At 40.4% G+C, this 6,383-nt stretch overlaps 1 protein-coding gene across 1 annotated transcript in view; it reads left to right on the plus strand.

Moving 5' to 3' along the window:
• Window positions 1-6,383, plus strand: part of ROBO1 (roundabout guidance receptor 1) — a 1,289,171-nt gene that overhangs the window by 1,185,667 nt on the left and 97,121 nt on the right. The window lies entirely within an intron of this gene.

The following is a 6,383-nucleotide window of genomic DNA, read 5'->3' on the forward strand; positions in this document are numbered from 1 at the left end:
TTGTAGGAATTCCTTATATATTTTGGATATTAACCCTTCAACAGATGTATCATTGGCAAATATGTTTTCCCATGCAGTGGGCTCTCTTTTCATTTTGTTGATGGTTTCTTTTGCTGTGCAGAAACATTTTATTTTGATGTAGTCCTATTTACTTATTTTCTCCTTAGTTTCCTTTACTGTAGGAGATGTATCTGTAAACATATTGCAATGAAAGATGTCTGAGATTTTGCTACCTATGGTTTCTTCTAAGATTTTTATGGTTTTGCATTCTACATTTAAGTCTTTTATCCATTTTGAATTTATTCTTATATGTGTTGTAAGTTGGTGGTCTAGTTTCATTTTTTTTGCACATATCTGTCCAATTTTCCAGCATTTATTGAAGAAGACTGTCTCTGCTTCAATGTATGCTCTTGCCTCCTTTGTCAAATATTAATTGAGCATAATGGCTTGGGTTAATTTCTGGGTTCTCTGTCCTGTTCCATTGATCTATATGCCTGCTCTTGTGCCAGTACCAGGCTGTTTTGATTACAGTGGCTTTGTAGTATAACTTGATATCTGATATAGTGATTCCCTCCAACTTTGTTCTTTTTTCTCAAGATTGCTGCAGTTATTTGGGCTCTTTTCTTTGTTGTTGTTGTTCCATATAAATTTTTGGAGTGTTTGTTCTAGATCTCTGAGATATGCCTTTGGTATTTTAATGGGGATTGCATTGAATCTATAGATTGTTTTGGATAGTATGGACAATTTAATGATGTTCATTCTACCAATCCATGAACATAGTATATTCTTCCACTTGTTTATATCTTCTTCTATCTCTGTTTTCAACATCCTATAGTTTTCCAAGTACAGGTCTTTTACCTCCTTTTAGGTAGTATTACCTTAAGCTGATGAAGTACTTCAAACACATAGCTCATATGATAAATCCAGAAGATAGGTGTATTCTTAAGTATCTTAATTTTTTGATGTAATGGTGAATGGGATTGTTTTTTTTTTCTTTTTTTTTTCTGAGAGTTTGTTATTGGTGTATAAAAATGCCATCAATTTCTGACTGTTAATTTTATATCCTGTCAGATTCATTTATTAAATCTAGTAATTTTTTTGGTGGAGTCTTTAGGGTTTTCTTTGTACAATATCATGTCATCTGCAAATAATGACTGTTTTACTTCCTTCTTTCCAATTGGGATGCCTCTTATTTTTTCTTCTTGTCTGATTGCTATGGGTAGGATTTCTAGTACTATGTTGAATAATAGTGGTGAAAGCAGATATCCCTGTGTTTTTCCTATTGTTAGGGGAAATGGTTTTAGTTTTTGCCCATTGAGAAAACATGACCCATATATATTTTGTCATTACATTTTAAAATAATTGTATGGCCAAAGCCACCAGTGAAAAATAGCAACATTTTGTATAACTTATAAGTATAAACTCAAATTGCCATTAACCTTCCAAAATTTAGTTCTCAATGTAGAAACACCACAACCTTAGTCATAATGTTGTGCCAATTATGCAAATATTTTACTTTATTGAAATATTTATTATCTTCTGAATTTATCATATGCACTATATATATAAAGTACTTCATCAGCTTAATGTAATATTAACTAAAAAGAATATTTTTGAGGGCATTTCCTTGTAGAATATGCATTTGTATAGAAATAATCATGGGAAAACATTGGGAGCAGAGGGATATATATCCATTCTCCTCCTCTGACTCTGAATTTCCAAACTCTTAAAATTATAGCATAGAAAGCTCTTTGAGTCAACTGCTCTATTCCTTTACCAGATGGGGTTATAGCTAAGCTGTTGTTGCCAAGTGTATATAAATCCCATTTTTAAAGACCTCTGGAGACATCACAGTTGGCAACCAATCCATGGTTCACTGACCTTTACTGTTAACTGCTTCTTTTCTATACTTTGCCTAAGTAATTTGTGCTATTATTTAGTCCCATTATATTCTTGTCTGGCCTAAGTAGTTATCAAGACTGGCTGCTCCTTGTATTTATAGATCTGATTTGAAGACTCAAGTATCTATCCAGCTAATTTATTTTCTCAGACCAAAAAATGTCTCTTCTTCCAGTTTCTGAATAGTTTTTTCAAACATTTATAATCTGTCCGAATTCTGTCTCCCAAATATTACAAACAGGAAAAAAAATGAGTCTTTTCTTTCTCCCTGCCCCCCTCCCTCCCTCCTTTCTTTTCTTCCTTGCTCTCTTTCTTCGTTCAATTTTACCTCCTTTCTCTCTTAGTTTATCCTATTTATAACTAAAGATTATTGTCTGAACAGTGTATATTCTTAGAAAGAAGATTTCAAAATAATTAAATAACTTTGTAATATTCAAAAGAGAAAGTCTTTTATACTATATATATATATTTGAGAGAGAGAGAAAGGCTAAATTCTCTCAAACTTTTAAGTAGTTGTTTAGGAAAAAAACTGTATTAGTCAAGTATACAATATTTGTATTATTTCTACCTGTCTTTAATGAAAGTCATCCTTTTTTCCTTTTAGATGCAAAAAAAGTTTATAGTCATATAATTTATGTCTTATATAAATCAGTGATGGCGAACCTTTTGAGCTCGTGTCAAAGGTGACACACGAACTCATTTTTTTGGTTGATTTTTCTTCGTAAATAGTGCACAAAATTGTGCATGGGTAGGGTCCCTAGGCCTGCCTGGCCATCAGGGCAGATCTATGGGGTGACTGCGGGGCGATCGAGGGGGCCCCCACTGGCACCCGCCTTGGCCAGCCTGGGCCCTGTGGGCTGGGGGTAGCTTCTGTGTTGAGTGTCTACCCCTGTGGTGGTCAGTGCACGTTATAGTGAGAGGTTGTTCCGCCAATCATTCAGACGTTGGGTCGATTTGCATATTAGGCTTTTATTATATAGGATATTTAGACTTTCAATAATTCCCCCATTTCCATAAGAAAATATAATCTAGGTGAAAACAGTATGGTTTCTACAAATTCAACCTGCAGCAAGTACTCTAACCCTTCACCTAATTATTGGAGATCTGTTACTGGAGATGGATTGTAATCTGCATAATATTGCTATGTTTAAAAAATTAAATAGCACTTTTAACCCTGGCTAATGCAGCTGATTTGGTTGCAGTATCATCCTGTATACCAAAGGGTGGCAGGTTCCATTCCCTGTAAGGGCACATGACCTGGTTGCAGATTTGATCCCTAGTTGTAGAGTTTACAGGAGGCAACAAATCCACGTTTCTCTCACTCATTAATCTCTCTCTCTCTCTCTCTGTCTCTCTCTCTCTCTCGGTCTCTCTACTTCTCTCTAAAACCAATAGTAAAAAAAAAGCTTTAAAAATTAAATACCACATTTGTAATATCTTAAAATATATTTTCAATATTTACCTTAAAAAGAATTTTTGTTAAAGTATTATTTGTTCTCATGCTTCAAAAGAGTATTCTTTTCCTCAGTCTATTTTAAATATTTTGATTAAAATTGATCCACCCTTAAGAATGACTGTGTTAATTGTTCTTATTTCATCAAAAGGGGAGCTTTTCAAGAGGCTTTAAGTCTGTGTTCTTCACATCTGTTAGTTTTCTATGTCTTTTTAAACAATAGCTAAATATTCTTAAAAGGTTTTTAATATCACAAAGAATTTAAAAATAGTTTTTATATGTAAGTAGTAATGACTTTAGGTTAAACAGTTTATGACAACTTAAATATAAAATCAACTATATTTTGTGTTTTATTGCATATGTAGTTCTCCCTGAACGGATTAACCAGTTGAAACATTTGTACAGAGACTTGGATTTAGTCAAGTGGCCTGGAATGCAGTCTTTGGTTAGTCATCTGTGACCTTGAGAAAATTATTTAACAAGTTAGGTTCTCTGTTTCTCCTGCAAAAAGGATAGGGTAGACTGATAAGTTGTAAGGTCACTTCCAGCACTAACCTTTTAGAGTTTTATTGTTTTACTAGTGGCCCGGTGCACGCAATTTGTGCGGGGGGTGGGGGGTGCACCCTCTTCAATGTGGGACCCTTGGGGGATGTCCCACAGGTATCAGGCCTAAACCGGCAGTCGGACAACCCTCTCGCAATGTGGGACTGCCGGCTCCTAACCACTCACCTGCCTGCCTGCCTGATCACCCCTAACCACTCCGCCTGCTGGCCTGTACATCCCCAACTTCCCCCCTGCAAGCCATCTCGCCCCCAACTCCCCCTATCAAAGCTAATTGCCCTCAACCGCCCCCACTGCCAGCCTGATCACCCCCAACTGCCCCCCTGCCAGCCTACTCACTCCAAACTGCCCCCCTGCCAGCCTGATCACCCCCAATTCCCCTCCCCTCCTAGCCTGACCGCCCCTAAAAGCCTCTGCCTCACCACTGCCACAATGGCTTTGTCCGGAAGGTCTCCCAGAAGGTCTCCTCGTCTAATTAGCATATTACCCTTTTATTAGTATAGATTAGAGATAAACAGGCTTTTCCTCCTTCTGTGGGGGAAAAGGGAGTTGGAATGGAGGTGTCCCCAGCCTTTAAAGCAGAAAGAAAAGTTTTTGAGAAGAGTTACGAGATTAAGAGAAAAGCCACCCATAAATCACAAGCATCTACACTAATAAAAGACAAACATGCAAATTGACCATACCTTTGCTACCCCTTCAGCCACGCCCACCAGTCAGTCAGAGCGACTATATGCAAATTAACCCAACCAAGATGGCGGCCGGCAGCCACAGAGCTGGAGCAAGCAGGAGGCTTGGTTGCCCCAATGATGGAGGAAGCCAACTTCCTGCCTGCCGTGGCTGGCTCTGAGTTCCACTCAAAGCAACAAAGTTTTAACTATAGAAGATAAATAAACCCCAGATACCTGCTTTCAGCCAGCCATGGCCACAGAGCTGGAGCAAGCAGGAGGCTTCCCTCCTGCCCACCCTGGGGGGCTCTGAGCTCCTCTCAAGGCTACAAACTTTCAATTATAGAAGGTAAATAAATCCCAGAATAAAAAAAAAAAGATGTAAAAAAGGAGAGGCTGGGAGCTTCAGTCGCCGGCGGGGCTTAGCCAGCCTGAAAATGACCCTCAGCACCTCACCCAGACTGGCCAGGCACCCCAGTGGGACCCCCCCCCCCTTAAAGGGGGTGTGGCCAGCCTGAAAACAGCCATAAGCCCCTCACCCAGTCTGGCCAAACCTCCATGGGGTGAGGGTTCCCACTTGGGCGGGGGCACTTGACCAGCCTGCAAAAAGCCATCAGCTTCTCACCCAGGCTGGCCAGGCACCCCAGCGGGACCCCCACCATGAAGGAGTGTGAACAGCTGCAAACAGCCATCAGCACCTCACCCAAGCTGGCCAGGCACCCCAGTGGGGATCCCCACCCAGGAGGGGGTGTGACCACCTGCAAACAGCCATCATACCCTCATCCAGGCTGACCAGGCACCCCAGTGGGGATCCCCACCCAGGAGGGGGTGTGACCACCTGCAAACAGCCATCAGCACCTCACCCAAGCTGGCCAGGCACCCCAGCGGGACCCCCCCCCTGATCTGAGACCCCCTTCAGGGCAAGCCAGCCGGTCCCCACCCGTATACCAGGCCTCTATCCTATATAATAAAAGGCTAATATGCAAATCGACCAAACAGCAGAACTACCAGTCACTATGATGCTCACTGACCACCAAGAGGCAGACGTTCAATGCAGGAGATGCCCCTTTGTGGTCAGTGCACCTCCACAGGGGACGTGCCACTCAGCCAGAAGCCCTGAGTCGGGCACTAAGGATGTCCGACTGCCACCTTAGGCCCGCTTCCCACAGGGAGTGGGCCTACACCATCAGTCAGACTTCCCTTGATGGCTCCTGGACTGTGAGAGGGTGAAGGTTGGGCTGAGGGACACCTCCCTCCTGAGTGCACAAATTTCATGCAATGGGACTCTAGTTAGTATATAATGTAGGAACAGGAGCCAAGTGACTCTGCTTTTCTCTGATTGTTTCTGGACATACCTAACTGGACAATAATGGGCATTAACTATTGTAGAGGTGTTCCCCACTCTGTATGGAAAGAAAATCCTTGCGAGAACAAGGAGAAAAATTTAAAGACAGTTCTACCATTAGTTTTTAGAAAAGACAGTTTGGGATGATAATTTCCTTCAAATGACTCAAAGGATTTTATTGATGCATTTATTTGTTTACTGAAACTAGAACAAATGAAAAGGGGATTAAATTGTGACAGGTTTTCATTTGGATAAGAGGAATCATTTCCTGAGAATAATGGTTGCTAAAAGTTAAAATGATTATTCAGCATAGAGTCCTTTCAAAAACTTATATTTCAGAAGCTTCTATGTTAGATGTTGTTCTTAGGTAACTTTTATTGTCCTTAAGAGACTATGAAATATTTTCCAATTATTGTCATTGACACCATATGCAAATGGTTGTCTTGAAGTTATATATATA

The sequence above is a fragment of the Myotis davidii genome, unplaced genomic scaffold (genome assembly GCF_000327345.1).
Source record: "Myotis davidii unplaced genomic scaffold, ASM32734v1 scaffold24, whole genome shotgun sequence".
NCBI lineage: Eukaryota > Metazoa > Chordata > Mammalia > Chiroptera > Vespertilionidae > Myotis > Myotis davidii.